Source organism: Meriones unguiculatus, chromosome 9 (assembly GCF_030254825.1).
Source record: "Meriones unguiculatus strain TT.TT164.6M chromosome 9, Bangor_MerUng_6.1, whole genome shotgun sequence".
Classification (NCBI taxonomy): Eukaryota; Metazoa; Chordata; class Mammalia; order Rodentia; family Muridae; genus Meriones; species Meriones unguiculatus.
The window spans coordinates 59,927,260-59,953,105 of NC_083357.1; the positions used below are offsets into that span (position 1 = coordinate 59,927,260).

Consider the following 25,846-nt stretch of genomic DNA (forward strand, 5'->3'; position numbering starts at 1 on the left):
AATTAAAAAAACAAACAAACAAAACAAAAAAACCTCGTGGGAGGGATTTCTAGGGAAGCTATTGTTTTGTCAGTAATTCTGTAAACCCAGTTTTAGTTGCTGGAGAGACAGCTCAGCGGGTGTGAAGACCAGAATTCAAATCCACAGCAACCAGGTGAAAAAAAAGCAGGGCATAGCAGCCTGTTCCTGTAACTACAGCTTTGGTGGAGCAGAGACAGTGAATCTTGGGAATTCACTGGCCAGCTGGGTTAGCTAAAACAGCAAGCTTCACGTTCAGAAAAAGCTGTCTCTTAAAGGAGTGTGACAGAGAATAAAGAAAGACACTCAGCATCCTTCTGTGTGCACATTTGCACATGTCTGTGTATACAGCACACACACACATCCCGTAGACATACGCACTCCATACACACAGTCACGCCACAATCATACACAGACTGCAGTCACAGGCACATACATAAACACACCACACAAATCACAACACACACGATACACACACAAGTACAATAACATACACCATAGACACGCATAACCATAAACACAGAAACACACACACATCCTATAGACATAAACACGCCATCTACACAAATAGTCATACCATGGACGCACACAATCACACACACACACACACCACAGTCACACACACCACAGTCACACACACATACACATCGTAACACACATATACCACAGACACATACGTACACCATGACACATAACATAGACACACACACCACTGTTACACACAAACAAAAAGAAACACACACACACGCACAGGTACCCACACACCACATTTTTTTGACGGTAAGGTTCAAAGCAAAACTTGACGGAAAAATACTGAAAATCTCTACATTTTCTCCTCCTCCCTCAGACTTGCGTGGACATCCCCTGACTGGTGGCCCCTTACGGCTGGCAACCCTCACATCAGGGAATACGTGTGTCAACAGCTGAAACATTACCGTCATCCAGAGTCCACAGGGTTCAAGAGGGGTCAGTCCCGGTGTGGCAGGTTCCGTGGTTTGCGCTAGGTGCGGCCATCACTGCAGTGGTGCGCAGAATAGCTCACTGCCCTCAAACCCTTCTGAGTCCCCACCCCTCTCTCCTCTCAGCACTCCCAGGCACTGATCCTTTCTCTCTTCCCAGTTTCCGTCATTTCTTTCTACTTCTTTTCAGTGCTGACTAATATTCCATTGTCTGGATGTACCACAGTTGATTTAGCCACTCTCCTACTAAGCACATGTTGCTGTTTTTTTGTGTTGTTTTGTTATTTTCGCAGGGTAGGGTTGGGGGAGGTTGAGACGGAGCCTCATGTAGCCCGGGATAGCCTCCAACATGCCGTATAACTGAGTGTGATCGCCAACTCCTCCCTGCACTTCCTGAGTGCTGTGACTGCAGGTGTGCACCACCACGCCTCGTTTGTGCGGTGCGGAGATCCGAGCCCAAGGCTTCATACATGCTAGGTAAGCACTTTCCCTTCAAAGTCCCGTTATGAAGACAATTAGTCTCCTTAAAGGACTCTGCTCTGCAGAGGGGCCAATTCTCTGCACAGCCGCTCAGCCTTAGAAGTGACATCAGTGCCACAGGGGTGTGGGGCGTGTCCCAGGACTCCTGCAAAGAAAGGAGGCACACTCGCAGTCTCCTTACCTTTTGGTCTTTGGAAACAGGGTCTTGCTGTGTAGCCCTGGCATACAGACCAGGCCGGCTTTGAACTTGATGCGATCGCCTGCCCACCAGCTTCCACGGTTACCGATGCGTGCGCCAGAGCCGGTTTTCCCTCCACCTCCTGCAGGACACCTGGCTGCCTTGAAGTCTTGGCAATGGAGGAAGCCAACAGCAGCTACCTGCAGCCAGGTAAGTTTTCTGTCCACTTGTTGAATGCCCGGGTGAGTGGCCGCTGGATCATGGTCCACTGTATTTTGCCTACTGATATTTTTCTGGCCCACACCTTTGGAGCAAGGACAGAGGAGGAGCAGTCCCCCCACCACTTGGGATAGAAGCAGCCTTTACTAACGAAGGAGAAGCCGGAAGCTAGGCCCCTAGGACCTGGCAAGTCTCTGGGCTGCACAAGCCACAGTTTTTTGTTGCACGAGAAAGATCCCTCTGCTTGTGCTACTGTGGTCAGGTTTCTATCTCAGTCAGGCTCTCTTTGTGGCTGGAACAACACCATATGGGCAACAGCCTTGGTTCTAGGAACAACTGTGGAGGTTAATTTAAAAAAAAAAAACATCTTAGGCCGACTGGGTGGCGCACACCTGTAATCCCAGAACTCGGGGAGGCAGAGGCAGGCGGATCTCAGTGAGTTCCAGGCCAGCCTGGTCTACAAAGTGAGTCCAAGGACAGCCAAGACTACACAGAGAAACCCTGTCTCAAAAATAAATACATACGTACATCTTGAGTTAAGTTCCATCTAAAGTTTTAATGTTTCACATTTTCTTTGAAATGGCTGTCTCCCTCCAAATGAATCTTGAGGCAAAGGAGGCTCTGTACTGCTCTGTGGGGGCAGGGGACCCGGAGCCCTCCTTAAATGCTCGGCTCAGAAAGTGAACACGCCATCTGGGTTTGCGTGCCTGCTGGGCAGGCCGTGCGCGTCTGAGCAGAGTGGAGCCATTTGCTTTTCTGACAGGGCATTTCTCCCCTTCTCTTGAAAGTCCTAGTATAAAAACAATTAGTCTCCTTAAAGGATTCTGCTCTTCAGAGGAACCAATCCTCTGCACAGCTGCTCAGCCTTAGAAGAGATGCCGGTGCCACGGGGGTGTGGGGGTGTCCCAAGACTCCTGCAAAGATCCAGCTCACACTTGCATCTCCACAGACACAGTTCTCCGCCACCACGTGCCCATCCCATGCCCAAATCAGGCATGAAACAGGACAAGACCCATCAGTGCTGCTCTGTGGTCAAGAGGCCACGGAGGTCAAGCCCAGGGGAAGAGCAACAGCTAGTTCAAAGGCTAGTGGCTGTCACTGGGGGAACACCTCTCTGAGACCCTCAATACTTCCTGGAATGCTCCGCGGCTCTTGGTTACACAGTGCCTGTTTTCAACATCTTTTTGTTTCGTTGAGTAGTGCAATTTTGTTGAGCAGTTGCCTAACTTGTGAAAATTAGGCAGGTGTCTGGAGCACAGCTCAGCTGAAGAGCAAATCCTAAGCATATATCAGGCCCTGGGTCTATTACCCAGCACCAACAAGCAATTTTAAAAGTTAAGTTAGATAAATAAAGAAGGGGAGAAAGAGAGAGAGAGAGGCCTGGAGCAGATTGCTTTTCTAATATAACATTATGTTTAGTCAAAATCAACTTTTCTGCTGAGACTTTTCCATCTATTTAACAGCTTTCCATTCATTTATTATTAAGATGATTCAATTTCAGTTACTAAGCTTTAGTCACATCCAGTTTTAAATTGCTCCCTCATGCACATGCTGGCTTCCTATGCCTGAGGCCTTAGAGTTAGTGATGTGCTGATAGAAACTGAAGACTCACCACCCATCTCAACTTGGGGTTAGTGACTATGGGGATTAGCCACTAAAGAAGTGTTAACAGGGGCTCTGAGGGTCAGGAGGAGCCAGCTCACTTAAGAAGTAAGGGAAAGACCTATGGTAAAATCTATAGGCTGACAGTAGTTGTTAATGTGAAAACAGATGTTAAAAAGAAAGGTTAGACTATCGATGACCAGCATGGCGTTATAACCCAAGGGTGCAGTAATGGCATGCATATCTCGGTGGTAACCAACACCCCTCTAATCGGACTCAAGACCCTCTCAACAATAGGAAACTCATGCCTGGTGTTGGGAACCTAGTTAATTAATTACTCAGTGCTAGTGAAGTCATGGGTATTGGAGGAGAATCTACAATGACTAATTTACTATACCAGCATAATCACTAACGACAATCTAACCATTTGACCTATACCCAGATATAAGCGTGGTCTTCCCTCTTCATCAAGGAAACTGCTCTTTGAAACAGAGACCACCTACAGAAAACCACACCCAATCAAAATGCAGTGGAGCCCAGCCCCAGTGGATACACCTACAGAACACTCCCTCACCTAAGGCAGGGAACACTGAAGAGGGGGAGGAGAGGTTGTAAGAGCCAGAGGATCAGGGAGTTTGCTGTGAGACTGCATCTCTAGTAACATCAGAAGGTGAATCTGTAAGGCCTCACCAACATGATTGCCCAAACATGAGCTGAGCAAGGATGACACCAATGCACATGCCAAACTTGCCAGGGAAAAGCCCATGAGGCCTCCACCCTACACAAAGAACTGCAGGCAACTAAGTAAAGATGGAAGCAGGAGAGGTGGTCCTCCTCAGGAAAGAGCACACCCAATTGGTTGTCCAGTGCCAAATGGTCAGGCCTGAAAACACACATACAAGTAGCATTATGGACTCAGTGGGTTATATTTAAGAGTATATATGTATATACAAATTATATATATGTGCATACAATAACAATAAATGAAAAAGAAGCCATGAATTTGAAGGAAAGTGGGGAGGTATATGTGGGATGGTTTGGAAGAAGGAAGAGGAAGGGAGAAATGTTGCAATTAAATTATAACCTCAAAAATAAATGTAAATAAATGGAAGGTTAGGGTTAAAACAGTCTGGAACACGGACCAAGATAAGAGGATTTGGGTGTGAGACAGCCCCCTTGAAGGAGGAGAGACAAGGATGCTGGGAAGCAAGTCAGTGTCAGCAGGCCTGCTGGCTTGTGACACCCTGGGGAACTTAGAAGGCACTGCTTCCTTGTCTCATGTTCTTGCTTCTAATGCAGCTGGTTGCAACAGACTAAATTGTCTGCAAGAACAGATAATAAGAAGTTCCCACCTATCTCGGGAAAAAGCCTACCCGGACCCTTATGTAGACGAGGAGTCATGCATGAGGCAGCTAAGACAACGGTGTCTCCATAGCTGTGAGAGGAGCAAGCTGCAGGATAGAACAAGCCACGGTGAAGGGAGAACAAAACGCACACAGTTTGATCAGCAGGCTGCAAGACACTGCAAGGTTGAAGGCCAGCAAGCCTAGGCTGGCAGACGGCGACAGTCAGCAGGGACAGAGCACATGCTGGACAGAGCGGAAGCTGCAACCACCTCTGACTGGAGGTATGTACACCCTACACAGTTCTTTGTGTAGGGTGGAGGCCTCATGGGCTTTTCCCTGCCAAGTTTGGTCCAGGGCAGGATGAGCTCCCTGGCTAGCTGGAAGACAAGTACAGAGTGGATCGTTTCCTAGTCGGCTCAACTTGTGGCATGGACAGAACACTATCCACTCTCAACTGAAGTTACCCTGATCTTTATCCCATTCCTACCACGAGTCCAAAACACCTAGACGGAGTAGCTGAATCATTGTTCCTCCCTTAAGAACCTCTCTCAGGGTTTTCTCTCACTCTCCTTAGCACCTCCCTTCTCTAATGTCTCTGAACACTGCACCCTTCTCACCTTTAATCTTCAAGAGAGCTTAACTTCTGTGTCAGGTATTTTGGTGACTGCTGAGTTTCTAGCCACATCCATCTGGGCCTAGAAAGATCTTCTGCATCTCAGAACCGTATCACTGGGGAAGGGACAGGACTGTCTCCTCTTCAAATGACGGTTGAGACTCCTACAGGCTGATCTGGGTTTGTTTGTTTTTTACTGTTCTGGATTTGTTTTTATTAATTTCATATAATCCCTCCCCACCCTCACCCCGAGAAACTTATAGGAAACTCACTCTTTCTAGGTCACCCAGCACAAACCTTGCTCATAACACTAACTTCTGTCCTTTTAGAAACGTTCGTGTCCATCATTTTCTTGAACACACGATGCGTGACCTCAAACTTAGTCTTGTGGGCCCCCTCTGAGGCTATTCCCACGTGCATGTGTTTAATTCTCTCCTGCAGCCATAACCCTGTACCCTCTGTTCACAGTGGTGCCTGAGAACAACCTCTGGTGTACCCCCTTATTTTTCTCTCTTCACTCTTGCACTCCCTGACTGGGTTTGGGCTCGCCCTTGGTGAGCCCAGCACACTGGTTAGAGGTGTGGATACCGTTGACCCCTGTGGTTAAATATTCTCACCACGGAGGATCTCGGGCTGCTGAGGTGGCATCAAAGGTGGCATCGTTCACACAGAGCTGCAAGCGGTGATATCACCACACAGCCCCACTGCGCAGACAATTCCGAGAGATGCAGCTCCCGTCACCACTCCCTTCGCTGCGTCGGCTTCTCTGGTGTTGGGACGAGGAGGAGGACAAGAAGGCCAAGGGCATTTCCAAACCGAACAATCACATGGTGGTGCGACAAAGCCAGTCCCCCAGTTTAACTGGTTAATCTCACCGAGACTTCATCTGCTCCATACACTCACCCAGGGCTGCTTCTGCTCCCCAAAGGCAAGACGAGAACCCAAAGAAGACTAGACTGATTTATCAAGAGTTCCTGGGCCAGGGTATCTGGGAAGATGGCATTTTCTATATGTCCTAGAAAAAGGGCACGGAAGTTCAACGGCAACCACCCCCCAAGGCTCTCCTTTCTGTTTGCCTAATGATCAGACCTTGTAGGAGTAGATCCCTGCTGAGGACAGGAGAAATCCTCTCTCATGTGCCTGCTCCAACCTCCACCCCCACCGAGTGCCCTCTCAAAAGCTGGCTCTCACCCTTTCCTCCAGCTTTCTTTTCTATTCCAGGGAGGGGAGGGGAGGTCAAGTAGCCCAGCTGGGGAGCTAGCTTGCCTAATGGTGTGGGCAATTTTCAAGACTTAGAACATGGAGTGTTAAATTCAAGCCTATTGGGTCTGGAGAGATGGCTCAGGGATTAAGAGCACTGGCTCTTCCAGAGGGCTCAGGTTCAATTCCCAGCACCTACATGAAAGCTCACACTGTTTGTAACTTCAGCTGCAGGAGATTCTACACCCTCATACAGACATACATGCAGGCAAAAAATAAAATAAAATAAATCAATGCACATAAAATAAAAATAAAAGCCAAATCATTAGCCAGATGTGGTGGTACACACCATTAATCCCAACAGTTGGTAGGCAGAGGCAGGCAGATCTCTGAGTTTGAGGCCAGCCTGGTTTACAAAGTGAGTTCCAGAACAGCCAGGGCTACACAGAGAAACCCTGTCTCAAAAAAAAAAAATCAAATTTATTTGTACTCTGTGGGCTACAGTCACAATTTTAAAAATACATACTAGGGACACATGCCAATCCTTACAGTTTATGAGAGGCTTCCACGAATGTCACATCATTTGATCCTCACAGTCATCAATCACAAAGCTGGAGTCCATGGACCACTGGGAGCCCCCAGGACTTTCCAAGCAGGAAACACTTGACGGTGCCAAGAGACTCAGTCTCCAGTTGCAACTCACTGGGCCCTCTTCCTGCTGAGATTTGCTGAGTAGACCTCGAGAGGAGGTGTTACGTGGGTCCTATTTCCCATCCACCCCTTCCAATCATCTGTCTTCCCCCAACCCCTACGTAATATGTAGTTTTTATCTTGGATGGCCATGTGTATATAAATCAAAAAGGAATTAAAGAAACTAATTGTCCATGCTCTTTTAAATTTTAACGATTTATTTATGTGTATGGATGTGTTGTCTGAATTTATGTTTGTATAGCATATGTGTGAATGGCACCCGTGAAGATGAGAAGAGGGCATTGGATGCCCTGAAACTGTAGCTACAGACAGTTGTAAGCCACCAAGTGGGTGCTGGGAGGCAAGCCTGGGTCCTTTGCTGTCAGTGCCCTTAGCCACTGAGCCATCCTTGTGGTCCCCAGCGCTTCTACTCTAAAACACTTTCCACTTCCACAAAACCATTCTCAGGAGCAAGAGGACATGATACTTAGACCCACAAACAGGGAAACTGAAACACCAGTACCACTGTCTGTCCCCTTCCAACACTGAATAATACTCCTCGCTGTGCATTTTCTAGTAATATTAAGAAAGACATTGCTGACAAAAATCATGTTTTCCCTCATTTATAATTCCTGTTTCATTATTTGTTAAAAAAGCAGTACATGCTCTTTTTATCAGTTGTATATTGACTAATAGCTCATGGCAATAACAGTTCAAAGGGAATATTTGTAATGGACCTTATGGTGACAGGGAACAGATTTTTAATAGTTCATCATACAGTCATATTTTTCTTGTATCTGTTGATACTTGCTTTGTGTCTGAGTATATGGTCAATTTTGGAGAATGTCCCATGAGCTACTGAGAAGAAGGTATGTTCTTTAGTGTTTGGGTGCAATTTTCTATAAGTATCTTCTACATCAATTTGATTTATGATGTTATTTAACTCCAGCATCTCTCTGTTTTGTTTGTGATTGGGTGATTGGTGAGGGTGGAATACTGGAGTCTCCCACTATCAGCAAGTGAGGTCCAATATGTGACGTAAGCTGAAATACTGGGGATTTTTTATACATTTAGGTGCCCCTGTGTTTGGTGCATAAATATTTAGCATCTTAATATTCTCTTGGTGGATTTTTTCCTTTGATGAATATATAGTGTTCTTCCCTGTGTCTCCTGATTAGCTTTGCTTTGAAGTCCATTTTGTCACATATTAAATTGGCTACACCAGCTTGCTTCTTGAGTCCATTGGCTTGGAATATTATTTTTCATTCTCCTACTCCTAGTTGATGTCTGCCCATGAGGTTAAGAAAGATGGATTCTGTTTTCCAATCCAATCTATTAGATTGTGGGAAATTGGGACCATTAATATTGGGAGTTACCAATGAGCCAACTTTATTGATTCCTGTTATTGTTTTAATTTACTGTTCTTGGATTATCTATTACTTATGTTTTCTTGGGTGTGGTCAGCCTATTTAAAATATTTTTTTTCCTTCTAATTCATTCTGGAGGGCTTTATTTGTAGATAGATGCTGCTTAACTTTGGTTTTATCATGAAATGTTTTTCTTTCTCCATCTATAATGATTGAAAATTTTGTAGGGTATAGTAGCCTGGGCTCACATCTGTGATCTCTTAGAGTCTGCAGAACATCTGCCTAGGCCCTACTGACTTTTAGACTTTCTATTGAAAAGTCAGATGTTATTCTAATAGGTCTGCATTTATGCATTATTTGGTCGTTTTTTTCTTGCAGCTCTTAATGTTCTTTCTTTGTTCTGTACATTTAGTGTTTTGATTATTATGTGTCATGGAGAATTTCTGGTCCAGTGTATTTGATATTCTGTATATTTCTTATACTTTGATAGGCATGTCTTTATTTAGGTTAGGAAATTTTTCTTCTATCATTTTCTTAAAAATATTTTCTGTGCCTTGACATTTGTTTCTTCTCCTTCCTCTAATCCCAATAATCTTAGATCTTTTCATAATGCCCCAGAGTTCCTGGATGTTCTGTGCCTGAATTTTATTTTTAAGATTTAACATTAACATTGTCTTTGACTAAGGTGTCCATATATTCTACCTTAGTTAGGGTTATTATTGCTGTGATGAAATAAGATGACCAAAGGATATATTTGGCTTATACTTCCATATCACTGTCCATCACTAAAGAAAGTCAGGACAAGAAACTCACAAAAGAGTGGTAACCTGGAGGCAGGAGCTCATATAGAGGCCATGGATGGGTGCTTCTTGCTGTTTTGCAATTCATGCCTTACTCAGCCTGTTTTATTACAGAACTCAGGACCATCCGCCTGGGCATGGCACCACCTACACTAAGCTGAGCTCGCTCCCATCAATCACTCATTAAGAAAATTTTCTACAGGCTTGCCTACAGCCTGATTCTATGGAAGCATTTTTTTTAATTGGTTCTTTGTGAATTTCACATCATGGAGCCCAATGTCACTCATCTCCGCCTCCCCTTACACCCACCCTCCATCCTTGTAAACACCCTACCACCAGCAGCAGCTATCCCATGATGCCCAGGTGAGGGGTGGGACTAGTTCTGCACATCCCTCAGACATCAACACGTCCCTGGGTGGTAGGTAGCCCAGACCAGGGAGGTCCGTCTGGCCTTCGGTGGTAACAGACCCCTGCTGCCACAAGACCACAGACCCAGATGTGGCCTCTGGTGGCAGAACAGGCCAGGACCCCACCAAGGTCTGAGGTGGCATCTCTGGCTACTCACATCAGGCAGCTCCTCTTTACCCTTGAGTCTCTAGTTCTGCCTCTCTTCACTGTGCACATGTCCTTCTGCTTCTCTTTCTCTTCCGTTTCTCCATCCATCACTTACTTGCACCTCTTAATGGTGCTCGGGGTCTCTGAGTGTCTACGGTCATCTGAGGAGTTCTATGCACCACTCATGCATTATGGTGCTAGGCAGGGGTTATCTCAGGCGTGGTCTGCTTCTCCCCACCCCTATCCCCACCCTAAGGCCTGAGCAACACCAGACTGGTGACATTTCCGGTTAGCTTCCGGTCCAGTCCCCATGGCATCAGTCTGGTGCTCATCTCAGGCTCCCTCCTCACCCAGTCTGCCTGAGTGCCCCCTTGTCTGTGAGTGGCCCCTTGTCTGTCTCAGGCTCACTACTTCCTGGGTCCTATGGTCCCAGATGGGGGGTTTTCTAGCCTCCGGCTTGCTGCCCATCCTGGAAGCCCACCTGGGCCTTTCAGGGGCAGGACTGGTCCTTGGGGCTGGACTGGTGGTCATCTCAGGCTCCCATTTTTTCAGGTAATGTTAGGATGTTCACAGGTCAGAACACTGAGCATTGACAGACCCTCTCCTCTCTGCCACCTGCTGACGCACATGTGACACAGCAGCCACACCTGCAATGCCTGTAGGAACAGGGGAGGAGGTGTTTTCTTAAATGAGGTTCCCTCACCTCAGCTGACTTTAGCGTGTATCAAGTTGACATAAAACTAGCCAGCACATACCTTCAATGCCTGAGATTCTCTATTACATGTTTCATATTTTGTTGGTGAGGCTTATGTGTGAGGTATTGTTTGACTTCCTAACATTTTCATTTCCAGCTTTATCTCACTTTGGGTTTTCTTTAGTGATTAGCTCTACTTTCACTTCTTCAACGGTTTTCATCACTTCATTCCACTGTTTGCTTGAATTTTCATAGACTTTGTTAAGGTATTTGTCCATAGTCTGTACAATTGAGGTGTTGATATTTGGTCTTGTCTTTGTTGGGTGGATATTCCATTCCTTGGTTTCTGTAGGACTCACTGGATCTTAGGAATGTGTGGTGGCTCTGGACCGCCTGGTAGAGAGGACTCTGCAGGTTTGTGGGTGGAAGAGGATGACGAATGTGTTGTTGGTTGAATGGAAGGAAAACAATCATGTTCGATGACATCATATCCTATCTTCACCTCTCACACAAGAAACCTGCCCCTATGAACATGGTGGCTCTTATTGTCTGAGAATTCCTGCCCACGGTCCAGACTGAGAGTGCATCCTTTTGGGAAGTCTTGCTCTTTTCCTTGAGCTTCAAAAGCAACCACAAATGTAGTACTTGGAGGTGTCTATTAAATCATGGCACAGTGAAACAGTGTTTTTATGAGGACACTTCAGCCTTTTGGTGATAATGAGAACGTTTAAGACTACATAAGAGGGTGGCTTTTAAGACTGGATGGACGTGTTGATTATGATAACAACTGACTCCCATCTCGGATCACAGCACCTCACTGGTTTAACCCAATCAAAGCTTGTTCCTTGCTTATATGAAGGTATTACTTCTGGGCTGTATTACTTCTCTCACTGCTAGGATTAAATACCTACAGGACGCAATTTAAAGGAGGATAGGTTTGTTTGAGGCGCTACAATCCACCATTGCAGAGAAGGAGGCAGCTCCAGCAAGAATGTGTTGCTGGCTTGTGTGTCCCATCACAGAGAGGAATCAGAGATGGATGCATTCTGATGCTTATCCCAGGCTCCTCACCAGGACCGGGGGAGGGTGCTGGGATGATGTTTAGGATGGGTCTTCCCTCCTCAGGTAAATCTCTCTGGAAATGCCCTGACGGACATTCTCGGAGGTGTGGTACCCCTGGGTGATTTTAAATCCAACCCAGGAGTGAAAACTAAGCACCCACCCCATCAGCCATGTGCAGTCATTCAGTAGTTCCAGTAACCAGAAGTTTTAGCGTTTCCAAGACTGCTTTGGGTACCAACAATGCAGGTCATAGAGAGGAAGAGGAGAAAGCATATGAAAGCCATTGATGGGACCATTAAGTAGCCCAACTGAGTCACTAGAAAGGCTGATAAACATGACCCATGACCCGTGCTAGGGAAGGATGGGATACAATATGCTAGTGGGACACTAGCTTTTCAGCCCCATAAGGCATTACTCACCGAAGATCCTCCAGTTTGGGCACTGGAAGTCCCAGTAAATCAACAATTAACCATAGTTGCAGATGGTTCAGTAGTTACGAGAGATGGTTAGAGACCATCTATGTTTCAACTGACCATAAAGAGATGGTTCAGTAGTTAAGTGAACCCAGAATCACAGTGATTTTTTTCAGCACTATATGATGCCACTCACCCACTCCAGCTCCAGCGGATCCGACACCCTCCTTTGGCCTCCTCAGACAGCAGCACACATGTGGCATACACTCACACAGACATGGCTAAGTAAAAAGAAATCTTTTTTTTTAACTGAACATAGTAACAACATATGAAGTAAAGAAGGCTTCTCATACAATCAAAAGTTTTGTGATATAGAAATTTATACAAAAACACAGCTTTTAGTGAGCAATTCACTAACAGCTAAGCCCGTTTTTTTAAACGAAAGGTTCTCACTATAGAGCCCAGTCTGGCCTCAAACTCACTGTGTAGCACAGTCCAGCCTTGAACTCACAATCCTGCTTCAGTTTTCAGAGTTCTTTGAGTAAAAATACAACTGTTTTGTTTTGTTTTGTTTTGTTTTGTTTTGTTTTTTGAGGCAGAGTTTCTCTGTATAACCCTGGCTGTCCTGGAACTCACTCTGTAGACCAAGTTGGCCTCCAATTCACAGAGATTCACCTGCCTCTACCTCCTAGTGCTGGGATTAAAGGTATGCTCCACCACCGCCTGGCTTTAGACGCAATGTTTTAAGAACTCATTAAAACATTGTCCAACAAATAAGAGCCACAATCAATGAAAGAAGATTGGTAATAAATAATAAATAAACAAATGAACCGTAAACTCTAAGCTATTTTATACCTTCCAAAAAGCAGAAAGTAAGCAAAAGTAATCAATAACAGTCAAAAACAATGTCACACTGCCCTTTGGCTGAATAAAAGTGTTCACATCTGGATTTTGCAGCCAGTCCTGAAGATACCTGATAAAACAGGGTCAGATGAAAGGGGAGGAGGTCCTCCCCAATCATCAGACTTGGAAAGGGGCAGGGAGGAGATGAGGGAAGGAGAGAGGGTTTGGGAGGGAATGAGAGAGGGAGATACAGCTGGGATACAGTTAATAAAATGTAACTAATAATAAAAAAAAAATTTAAAAGTGTTCACATTTGTCTGTCTTCCCCAACCACTATTTGGCCAATGTGTGAGAAGCACATATCTAACAGGATTTGTTCTGCACCACTGGGCTCTCCCCTGTTCTGTGTTCAGCACAGGTAGGTCCTAAATCTCTGAGAAGACAGATATCCTGGTGTATCTCATCTCTGCTTCCTTTCTTATTCCATCCATGCAGAACTTTGCCCCACAAGGTCTTATCCTCCTCACTAGCATTGCCATTGCTCTCCAGTACAGTGGCAGCATGTTTCCTTAGGATGCACGCCCCTCTCTCACCCTGCATAATCCAAGCAAAGGAAGCAATAAAGTCTGAGAAGACCCAGGTCCCGCATTCTCTCCAGGAAGAATTGTCTCCCTGATGGCTCCCTACAGGAGGATCAGAATTAGGTTTTCCTTCCCACCTGCTTACCTTAGGCCTCCTTCCAGCTTCCTCGATGCCTGCCACAAGCTGCTGGAAGCATATGACTTCTTTGCTGTTCCATGAATTCCTTAGGAATTCTACATTGCACCTCGCTCCTGTTAGTAGCTCTAAAAATGTACCGCATTAAGCTGGTTTGACTTGAAAATGTTACATGAGAAACAGATGCACACATTTCAAAGACATGAGAAAGTTAGGGAGACTGTGATAGCTACCACATTTCCATCTAAACAATTTGGCAGTTTCTGGGAGGAATTTGAGCTCTGGAGGGCTACAGTTATTGACAGATCAATAAATCCTGGCTTGCAACTTCAGCTGCCGGCAGCCATAGAGTTTTCATTCTGTCCTGCGTGCCTTCAGTTGTCAGAGCAGTGACTCCAGCTGAATTTCCTGGGCATGGGGGGGTTCATTTGTTCAGGCCGTTGCTGATTTAAAGAAAGTGAGTGAGGCTGAAGCAGCTTTTCACAGCTGCGAGTCACAGCTGTGGCTCCCCAGGGTGCCGAAATAACAGTGCTATGTGCTAATCCAATCTGTGCTTTTCCTGGGGGCTGTCATTACTGCAAAATGAGGTAAACTCGGTGGCTTAAAAGCTCTGAGGAAGCCACAGTGCATGGATCTGGAAATGAGGCAAAACCACGTGGAGGCCGTAATGATGAGTTACGGTCAGAAGGAAGACATCCCCAGTGGCTCAAGGGGTGTAGCGTAGTCACTGTGGATGCTGCCACAAGTAGACTGTATAAGTGTGTATTCTGTGTGCTTCTATAAGTATATGCATATATTAGATATAATACATGCTATAGTCGCTACTTTGCTGAAGACATGTCACATACACACATACTGTTTCTATGTACACAAAATGCATGTTATTGTCACTGTACATCACCCGCTAGATACATATATGTGGACTGTAATCCCTATATATACTAATATACATGCTACATATTTCATGTGTGTGTGTGTGTGTGCAGACTATAAATAATTACTCCAAGCTCTAGCATAGCTTCAGCCTGCTATTCCATCAGTCTATCACCATACCGCCTCGTTCACTACCTCAAGCGTGTCATACCAGGCCCATATCAAGTTCATACACGGGCCTTTGGCTTACAGCCCTCCTAAATGTGATAAGAAACAGGCTCTTACGACATAATCAACTGTGATAGTGACAGTGATTGCTGGCACCTTTATAACAAGCCCTCTTTGGTATACCAATGTGTCTACTGAAGGCCTAATAAATGCCTGGTGACTTCATCTGGAGAAAGACAGCCTTTAGAGTCCATAAAAAGAGGTCATTAGGATAGGCAGGTCCGATATGACTTGTATCTTATCAGAGGATATCAGACAGATGCAGAGAAATGAGCATGTGGACACAGAGAAAAGACACCAGTTGCAACAAACTGGTTGAACGAAGCAGCCTCAGAACACACCCACCGTGCCAGCACTGCAATCTGGGATCCCAACCTCCAGGAGAAGGAGAGGCGGTCCTGGTGTTGGAGCTGCCACCCTGCAGTGCTGTTAGCCAGCCACAGAGGGTTCCTGCCCACAAGCCAGAAACGACAGTTGATCCTGATGAGGTATACAGTCTTCGAAAACATAATAAGAACAAAAGGCAGAGACCAGAACGATGTCCCATCCTGTCCTTGACAGGCTGCATGACCAGGCCTCAACTGCCAAGCCTCAGGGCCTCTCCACTCCAGAGGAGTAGGAGGGTCTTCATACGGGGATGATGCTACACGAATAAAACTGAGGAATACAAAAACAGTGTCTAACAAAGTAGCCGGCGTGTAGTAGGTATGCCTTGTGAAAAACAAGAAATCAGCCAGGCTTACACCCCAGCACTCAGGAGGCTGAGGCAGGAGAATCGAGAGTTTGAGGACTGCCTGGGCCTTTTTTTTTTTGTCTTCACACAATCAAAAGACAGGGAAATGTGTAGGCAGCAAGCAGTACAACTCTAGGCAGAGGGAACGTGTCGCCAGAGGTGGGCACTGGCTTTTGGTCAGTATCATGAAATTCCTGAAATAAACAACCTGGAGAGAGACAGGGGTCCCTTTGGCCATGGCCTCAGAGGCTCCAGGCTGTGCTCTGCTTGGGGGTAGGGAGTTCTCCCCATCACTTTCAGGCATCCCATAGGAGTGCAGGGTGGCCTGAATAGCAGGAGCCCCCTTGTAGAGCGAGGCTCTCACCTCACGGCTTGGAAGCAAAAGAGGAGAAAGAGTGAAGCAAGAGGCCACAATCTCTCCAGGGGGCTCACCCTTGTGACCTTCATACCTCTTAGAGGGCCCCATCTCCTAAAGATTGTAACACCTTCTGGTGACATCACTCTGGAACAAAGCCTTTTAGGGCGTGAAAGTCTTGGCAACGTTGAGGAACCAAATGACAGCAAAGGGCATTAAAGATGGCGGAAGAAGCGTCCGCCAGTGAAGCCATCTTCCATGCCTGCACATCATCCCCCCTGAACCTCCAGCAATGGGTGATCGTTGTTCCCCTAATCTGATAGGTAAGAAGCTGGGGGTTTGTACAAGTCAGGAAGAAGGTGGCCCAAGCCCTTGCAAGCAGTCCCAGGCCCGGACCCAAGGCTCATGTACTTAACCTCTGCAGCTCACTGCACACTGAGAGAACAAGAGCTCCCGCCAGCAAGGTGGCAGGGAGGGAGTCCTGGGGCAGTAGTTGCATTGAAGGCTTGGCCTCTTGGAGCAGTATGAAGCCACAACCCCAGCATCTTTGGATGAGGGTCACTAGCTGTTTAACAACAAATAAAAGTGGCCCAGCTCATCTTTCCTCCAGAAGGTCATGTCTGCTGGGTTGCACCCTTGGTGGGGAGGGGGTGCATTTTCTGAGCTTGGGAGACCAATTACTGAGAAGATTGACTGACCGGAAGTATCACTGAGAAAACTGTGGCTGGCTCGCCGCTCTCTGAGGCAGTGGAGCACAGCCACGTCTCAAGAACAACGGAGAAAAGCAACAGAGATCTAGACCGCTGAGGTAAATCCCTTCAACATCAAGCGTTTGATTGTACGCTAGTCAAAACAATTTCGTTCTATTTTTAAACACTGTTGAAATGAAAACTAAATTAATGTGGACTCGGATTCTGAAAGGGGAGAAAGGTACCAAAATCCATAATAAAGTGACAGGCTGATTAATGTATCCGAACAGAGGAAGGAAACCATAGAAACAGACTGACGATCATGTGGACTTCATTCATAGCAGGGAGAAAGCAGCTAAAATCTTCATGCACAAATTAATTAACTGTATAATACACCCAGAATATGTGACATCCCAGCTTTCTTTTTAGGTGCCAAGGAAGAGGCATTCTGTGGGTTTCATGGACCGTGCCACCAGGGGAACTGGTGGAGCATGTTCAAACCCCGGAAATCTCAAGCTTGAGATATAAAATCTCATCCTGAGACCAGCGGGAGTGGGACAGCTCCCTCCCCATTTCCGTGCCTGCCTCTGGGTCCTGTGACAGGCACCTAGGTACTGAGTCCAATGCTGTGTAGGTTATGTCGGGTGATGAAGAAGTTTTGTAGCTGTACCAGTCGAAATTACCATAAGCTTGCATGTCCTTGAGGATATGGGAGTTCCCCTCTCCCCTGGGGTATATCCTCACCCCGCTCCATCCTTCTCAGGAACCTCTGGGTGCTGCCTGATCCCCACCTTCCTAGGCAGAATCAAGCACTCCTTCTTGGGGTTCCCGTGGGTTTCACTTCCATCCCTGCTGAGCACCACAAATAGTTCTGTGCCAGCTTGCTTTGTGGCATGATCTGCTGCATGCTATCTTGGGCCTGTGGAGCTATTTCCCAGCCCACTTACCCACATTCGTCTCCCATGCTGTGTGGTGACAGGATGGTCTTCCCTGTGAAGAAACAGGACCGCTTCCCTCCCATATAACCTTTTCTAGACGCCTCGTCTAGACCTCATTCCCCTGCCGGCCTAGGGAGGGCCCTGGTTTTTGTCATGGAGGGCCCTGCAGTTAAAGAGATCCTGTGTGTCCATCACCCTCATGTCCAACTCTAAGGGATGGATAATATCTTGACATTTTCTCCCAATATCTTATCCTTGCCCAAGTGCTGTAGCCCCAAAATCCACACTCGAGAGACAATAGTTTTTTGTTTTTTTTTTTGACAATAGTTTTTTTAATGAATTCACTAATACAGAGAGAAGTGAATAACGACTGTACTGTTAACTAATATCAGGCCTACCTTTGCCATTAAAATCCTAACTCTCTGAGATGAGGGAGTATGATGTGGCCAACCCTCCCCGTTTCCGCACACTTCCCTTTGTCACGAGGCCCTGGAGGCATTCACTCTGTGGTCCGCCGTTATTCCCTTGTGCCTTTGAAGATGCTCAGGGTGAGACGGAGATTAGAACTAGTCCACAGCGAAAGCCGATGACCCTCCCCGGTGTGGCTGGAGCTGCTGTGATCAGCCAGGCTCCGTGGAATGAGAGTAAGAAGGAATGTCTGCCTATCTGGAGCTGGGGATTGGTCTTTTTCCTGCCTCGGGACTTGAACTGAATTCTGGCTCTCCTTGGATCTGGAGTCTACTGGGCTTACAGCACTGGCTTTCCCAGTTCTCTATCCTCTCTCCCTCCTAGACCTACTGGTTTCCACAGAGAATGTAGTGTTGCCAGAATTCCTTCTCAGGGGGAGACATAAGCAACAGCTAATTCTCCTAAGGTCCCAGTGATGAACAGAGGCGTGATACCATCCAAGTTTGTTCTGGGGAAACCAATTAGCTTAATGAGCTTCCTTTTAGAGCATAGGTGAGGGCCTCCCTACAGGGGTGTGGGTGTTCTTTTTCCCCCAAAAAAGGCCTCACAAGAAAATAGCCTAGTGGAGATGATGGCTTTCCCATGGCCACATAGAGGGCACTCCTCTTTCCTAGTCTTCCTGGCTTGTTCTAGTTTCTCCTGAGGCCATGCCGCCCACCCCCCACTGGCCAGAATCAATGCCAGAGCACAGGGGCACACAGTGCCTTGCACACTCATCTGTCCTAGCCACTCTCCTTCAACTCTCCAGCATCAACATTCCTTCCTGGAAAAGAAAGGTAAGATAACCGTTAAGTATGATTGCATGAGAGGGACTGTGGCGCCCTCACCTTTGCATGTGGGTAATTTCTGCGACCACCATGAGGAATGCAACTCAGCTGACAGAAGATTGGAACTGTTAACACGAGAACTTCCAAAAGGCTTCCGGTGGTGTCTCTCAATAAAGGATGGCTCTCTTATAAAAATCAAACAAAGCGTGTTTATCAAACTTGCCAATTACAACGTGCTTTCCTGTCGCCCATTCCATCAGTACGGTTTCCTGTTTCAGAGTTTATGAGACAGAGCTGTGGTCGGGTCCTGATGACTCAGTCTGCAGCCTTGTAGCTATGGTAACTGACTCACTGACTCACTAACTCACCCTGGGGACTGGAGAGCAGTGACAAATCTGTTCGCAAGCCTGGGCTCTAGCCACCTTCACCTAGGCCCCTTCAGGAAAAAAACCTGTCATTGCTGACAAGTACCTGACTAGGGCTCTCTGTTAACTCCCGTTAGAAACCAAAGCACAGGATTTCTTGAAAACACTGACTTTTAGTACCCTAGATACTGCAAACCCCTCCCATCCCACAAAACTTTGATAAACCCCAGGCCTGGTTGATAAAAGGAGGGAGGCCAGTTTCGGGATCCGGAGTCCAAATCTGGGACGAGAGCTACCTCTGGCAGACTTATGGGCAGTTACATACACTGGCTGCCTAGCAGAGTGGCCACTATCTCACCCCAATAGAGCCTGGAAGGGGCCAGAAGAACCCCCTTCTCCATAGCTGCTTCCTCACCTCCCAAAGCCTGGGAGTACCCAGGAGAACCCATTTCACCGTGACCCCGCCTGAATTAGAGGACAAAGCTTTTAAAGTACGCGTTTATACTTAGCTGTTCAATGGCTCAAATGCCTTCTCTTTTCTCATCTGAAGGGGGGAAATGGCTTAGAGTAAAAGGTAGAATGTAGTTAGTGTTCTACACTCCCTGACATGGAGGACAGGGTGGCCAAGCATTAAAGCCTTCAGCCTCCTTACATTCCTGGAATCCCAGAAACCTAAGAGGCAGAGGAAGGAAGCTCAGGAGTTCACTGGGCATTGGTGAGTCAGGGTGACCAGCATAAGGCCTGTGGTGGGCTTGATGTCAGCCTAGGCTATGAGACCTTACCTCAGAAAACAAAAACAGATCATATTCCTATTCCCATCTCGCTTTAGTTTGCATCAGAAATGTCCCCCCCAAGGTCTGCATGTTAAAGACTTGATCCTCAGCTTGGGCCGGAAGGTGATGATGAGAATGTTAAGCGGTAGTGGCCCAGTGGGAGGCCTTTGGGTCCTTGGACTGCAAGCTCTTCCTGTTTATCTTTTTTCACTTCCGGCTAGGTGAGCAGCTTTCTTCCTCCACACACTCTTACCACGGTGTCCTACCTCCCGAACGTGACCACGATAGACTGACACTTTAAAGCTGGGAAGCAAAACCAACCATTTATCCATCAGGCTGATTAGCTCAGATATTCATTACAGTGACAGACGACTAACATTCATTTCTCCAATCAATCAACAAGTTACATGTTGAGGGGCTCCCCCGGGCCAGATCCTTTTCTCAGGATTAACAATACAGCTGTGGACAAGAACCTTCTCTGTCCTCGTAGACAGTGTTCAGAAAAATCTAAACCCAAATTTTCAGCATTTTTGTTTTGGTTTAGTTTTTTGTTGTTTTGTTTCATTTTAGTTTTTGGTTTTTGTTTTTTTCTTTGTTTGGTTGGTTGGCTTATTCATTTTTTTCTTTTGGCTTTTTGGATTTTTTGGTTTTTCGAGACAAGGTTTCTCTGTGTAGCCTTGGAGGTCCTGAACTCACTTTGTAGACCAGGCTGGCCTTGAACCTGCCTCTGCTTCCTAGAGTGCTGGGATTAAAGGCGTGTGCCACCACACCCTGCTTCCAGTCTTCGATATTCTCACAACCCCATTGTTCTTAACTCATTATTATCTTTCTAGCACTCTTTTCAGTGGAATGCTCTAAAGGGAGAAGTCAGTAACCTGCTTCTAAAAGGACAAGCCTAGTATATGAGAAATCTAAATATACTTTAACAAAAACAGTAGGCAGCAAGGCAGCCCTGTGACACACAATGAAGTGCATAAAGATTTCTTATCCTAGATTTCATATATATATATATATATATATATACACATATACCTGCACTTAAAATTGGTAATTAACCTTTTTACATAAAACATTTATTTACTTGTGAAAATGTTTCCCTCAAAAGAGCTACATGGCTGTCCTTTCAAAGAATAACCATCTATTCTTCACCAACGTCAGAAATACAAAATAAGCTAAAAATTGGTGGGGTGTATGAGCAGGTCGTGCTATACCTTGGAGTAGTCTGTGGTACCTCACGGTGGTGAATACACCCACAATGCATAGCTGTGAGGGAATCGCTGAGCACTGGGCCTCAACATTTTTAATGGCTGGTCTTCAGTTTTTTGTTCAGTCTTTGCTTAGTTTTTGATATAAGGGTAACACCGGGCTCATAAGAATTTGGAAATGTACATCACTTTCTAACTTGTTTGATACTTTGAATAATATTGGTATTAGATTTTCTTTGAAAGGTCTAATATGATTCTGTGCTGGATCCATCTTTCCCTGTGCTTATTTTACTGGGACATTTTCAGTTACTGCTTCTATCTCATTGCTATATTATGGGTCTATTTATTTATTTCATCTTTATTTATCTTTGGTATGCTATATTTATCTAGAAGCTCATCTATTTTAGATTTTCCAGGTTGGTGAAATACAGAGTTTTAAAGCATGTCCATATAATTCACTGAATTTCCTGTGTTTGTTGTAATGTCTCCCAGTTCATGCTTAATTCTGTTAATTTAGATTCTTTCTCTTTTCTTCTGGTTTATTTGCATAATAGTTTGTTTGTTTCTGTATGATTGATTTTAGCTCTGATTTTGACTATTACTCCCTGTCTACTTTTTCATAGTGATATTTGTTCTTGTGTTTCTAAGTCTTTCAGGAATATTATTAAGTTGTTAACTTGAGATCTCTCAAAAATTCTAATGTAGGCACTTAGTGCTCTAAATTCTCAGGAATGCCTTTGGTGTGTTCTGTAGATTTTACCTGTATTTACATTTTCATTCCGTTACAGGAATTTTTAAAATGCCCTTTTCTTCATTTCTCTCCTGATAAAATCGTTGTTCAGTAGTATGCTACTTACATTCCACGAGTTTACGTACATTCTCTTGTGTTGATGTCCAGCTTTATCCCACTGCGGTCAGACTGGATGCAAGTTCCATTTTCCTCTAATTATTGAGCTGTCCTAATAGGTGATAGGTTTTCAAGAAAGTCTAACAGGTGGCTGAGAAGAATGTGTATTCTTTAATGTTATGTGGAATGCTCTGTACATGTCTGTTATATACATTTGATTTATAATGGCATTTATTTTCAGAGTTTCCCTAGGTTTTCTTTCTCCCAGATGATCTATTGATGAAAGCAGGATATTGAAATCACCCACCATCAATGCGTCAGCCGTAGTTTTATATTTAACAGTGTTTCATTTATAAAATTAGCTTTCCCCGTGTTTTATGCATATATATTTTGGATTATAATATCCTGTTGGTAGATTTTTCTTTTAATAAATCCCTCCTTATCTCATCTCATTAGTTTGTGATTGAAGTCTATTTTGTCAGAGATTGGAATAGCTATGCCTGCTTTTTTCCTTGGTTCCATTTGCTTGGGATATCGTTTACCATACTTTTACCATAAAGTGGCTAGCACTTGATGGTGAAGTTTGTTCCTTGGAGGCAAAAAAAGGGGGGGGGGCTCTTATTTTCTATTCAACTTGCCAGTCTGTATCATTTTACTATGAAATTGAGACCATTAATATCCAGACATAATATTGAAATATGTTATGTGTAGTAATTCCTGTCGTTTTACTTATTGACTTTTTTGATGTTTCCTTGGACCTCTTTTGATTACCTGTCCTGATATTATTTGGCTTCCCAGGGACATTGATTCTTCTCTTCAGACTGATGTCTTTCTTCTTAGATCCTCTGTAGAGATGACTTGGTAGTCATAAAGCCCTTTAGTCTGTTTTTATCATGGAAAATTTGTATTTCTTCTTCATCTCTAATGGAAAATTGTGCTGATATGATAACCTGGACGGTCAGTTCAGGTCTTTCAGGGCTTAGAGCACAGCTTTCCAGTCCCTTTTGGCTTTAAAGGTTTCCGCCAAGCAATCTAGTGCTATTCTTGTATATCACTTGAACAACTGGACTTTTTTCCTTGAATATTTCAGTACCCTTTTTGTTATTCACTTTTCAATGTTTTAGTTCTAATGTGTCATGGAGAATTTCTTTCCTGGCCTTGTTTGTTTCATATTCTAATGACCTCTTTCTAGATGAATGGCATCTCTTTCTTCAGCTTTGGAAATTTTTCTTCTATGATATTCCTGAAGATATTTTCTATGTCTCTACTATTGTGTCATCTCCTGTTTTTTTATCATAATTCACAACTTATGTCTTTTCATGGTACCCCGAGACTTTTCATGTTCCATTTATATATTCTTTTTTAATTAAATTTTTATTTTTTATATTAGTTAGTTTATTTACTTTGTATCCCAGCTATAGCCCCTTCTCTTATTCCCCCCCAATCCCACCCTCCCTCTCTCATATCCTCCTTGCCCCTCTCTAAGTCCACTGATAGGGGAGGTCCTCCTCCCCTTCCACCTGACCCTAGCTTATCAGGTCTCACCAGGATTGGCTACAATGTTCTCCTCTGTGGCCTAGCAAGGCTGCTCCTCCCTTGGGGCGGGGGGAGGGAGATTAAAGAGCCAGTAGTTGAGTTCATGTCAGAGACAGTCCCTTATATATTCTTAAAATGTCTCATTTTCCTTTACTGAGTAATCTAATTCCTCTATTCTGTTTTCCATCCCTGACTCTCTGTTTTCAACATGGTCATTCTGTTATTGAGGTTTTCCATTGAGTTGTGGGTTGTTTTTTTTTGTTTTGTTTTTTTCCTTTGTTCTTTTTTTCTTTCTTGGTCTGGTTTGGTTTGGTTTTTCAAGATAGGTTTTTCTCTATGTAACAGAGCCCTGGCTATCTTGTACTTGCTTTGTAGACCAGGTTGGCCTTGAACTCACAGAGATCCACCTGACTGCCTCCCAAGTGCAGAGATTAAAGAAGTGCACCATCATGCCCAGCATTTTAATGGAGTTTTTAATTCACTTACTGAGTTTTTTATTTCCATCATCATTTCAATTTGAGTTTTCTTAAAATTGAAACTACTTTCATGTCTTAAATTAGTAATCTTCTTTCATTCTTCTCTTTGCTTTTGTCTTTGAGTGTTTGATCATAGTTATTAATCTTTATTTTTAATTCTTTGCCTGAGAGTTCTTCTAGGTCTTTTTCAATAGGGGCCATTACTTTTGAATTTTCATATTATTTTTATTTCTGTGTTGGGATTTGAACATCTAGAGTTAGCTTATTGGTTTAGTTTTTCTTTTTCTTTCTTTCTTTTTACAATTTATTTTTTTAAGTCTCCTTCCTTCTTTCACCAGGAGTGAGTTCCTCTGTTTTTCTGGTATTTGGGGATACAAATTTTTTCCCAAGTCTTCTGCTGGTCAACTACAATTTCACACCTGAAGTGGCTTGGTCAAGGAGCTTGGAACAAGTTTCCCCTGGGACAGGGTGAGCTGATTCTGGGTCTCAAGATTGGTTAGGACAATGAAAGCATTCCAGCCAGGCAGTTGGCAAGAGCTCTAGTGAGCCCAAAAGGAGGAACTGGCCTTTGTCCTTCCAGCTAGCTACATGTGCTGGCTGGAGAGTCCCTGGTGGGGTACAGGCTGAGAACTAGTGAGTATCAAAGGGAGAGAGAGGGCTCTGAGGGAGGTCTCAGCAGAGTTACCAGAATGAAGAGAAGCATCACCAGATAAAGGTACTGCACTGCATCTGTCCAGAGATGTTTCCCCAGAGCAGCCCTGGGAGACGAAAGCCTTGTAGAAGCCTATCACCAGCCCACAGAGCCTGGATAGACTCTCAGAAGCCTTAGAATCCTGGGGGAATTCAAAAGATCCAATGTCTTGGCCCCTTAACAGACACCCCTGAGACTATGAGAAATAGCATAAGCCTCAGAGTGAAGCAGCTAGCTATCGGGCCAAACCTCAACAGAATCTTGAGTTCTTCTGTCTTAGTTGCTCCTTCTGTGAGATGGGAATAACATGTATCTTCATGTGGTTGTCACGGGTATCACACAGTGCTTGGCTGAGGGTGGAAAGTATCTAACAAAGTTCGGAGAACATAGACACTATCCAGTAATGCTTACCTTGCCTGGTGCTATGGCTATGAATCACCAATATCCATTTAACTGATATCTATCCTGTCAGGAGGAAAGCCAATCTGCAAACACTTTAAATGGTCAGAGGCCATGATGGCATACCAGTTTCTGCTGAGTACCCCAAAGAAACATCAGCTGCTTTTTAAATTTTATTCATCCACACTTTAAAAGACTTAATCCACGTGGCAAATACTTCTAGCATTTTAAGTTTCCCTGGCATTGTTTCAAGAAAATGTTTTCAAAAGCAATTTAGAATTGAACGTTCATAAACGTAGGAAACAATGTTTACTGAAGTGACACTGCATGTCTCCCTGTACTACCACTGGCAATTAACTAATTAACCAACTTTTGCTAAAGTAAGTCCGGCCTTAAGAACCTCACGGTGTTGCAAAGAAGTCTTTGCCATTTACTGCAGCTTTCTGTTTACCGCTGTCAGTGTGACCACCTAAAACCCACATTCAAAGAGAAAGTCTGAGTCTGGTGAAAGTCAAGCTTGGGTTGCTGATTCAAGGCTACATCCCCTGAGCTGGCCCAGCGCCTCAGAAACCGGCAGGCAATCAGGAGCTATTTCTTGGATGCATGAATGGATGGAATGCTTTCTCTGGGTACTTTAACAGGAGTTAAATAGATTTCTTTTCCCTGCCATACTTAGGCTTAGAGAACAAGACACACAATGGTGAATTCACATCAAAATTCAAGATTTCGGGAGATTTCATCTGAAAC

The 25,846-nt window shown here is 44.8% G+C and overlaps 1 protein-coding gene and 1 pseudogene across 1 annotated transcript in view; one reads left to right on the plus strand and one right to left on the minus strand.

Moving 5' to 3' along the window:
* Positions 1-25,846, plus strand: part of Serpine3 (serpin family E member 3) — a 123,336-nt gene that overhangs the window by 66,635 nt on the left and 30,855 nt on the right. Inside the window, exons 3-4 of the mRNA XM_060391296.1 lie at positions 1,271-1,454; positions 1,659-1,845. The gene's annotated coding sequence lies outside the window, so the exon portion shown is untranslated. The remainder of the gene's footprint in view (positions 1-1,270; positions 1,455-1,658; positions 1,846-25,846) is intronic.
* Positions 10,572-10,696, minus strand: LOC132656695 (small nucleolar RNA SNORA17; annotated as a pseudogene).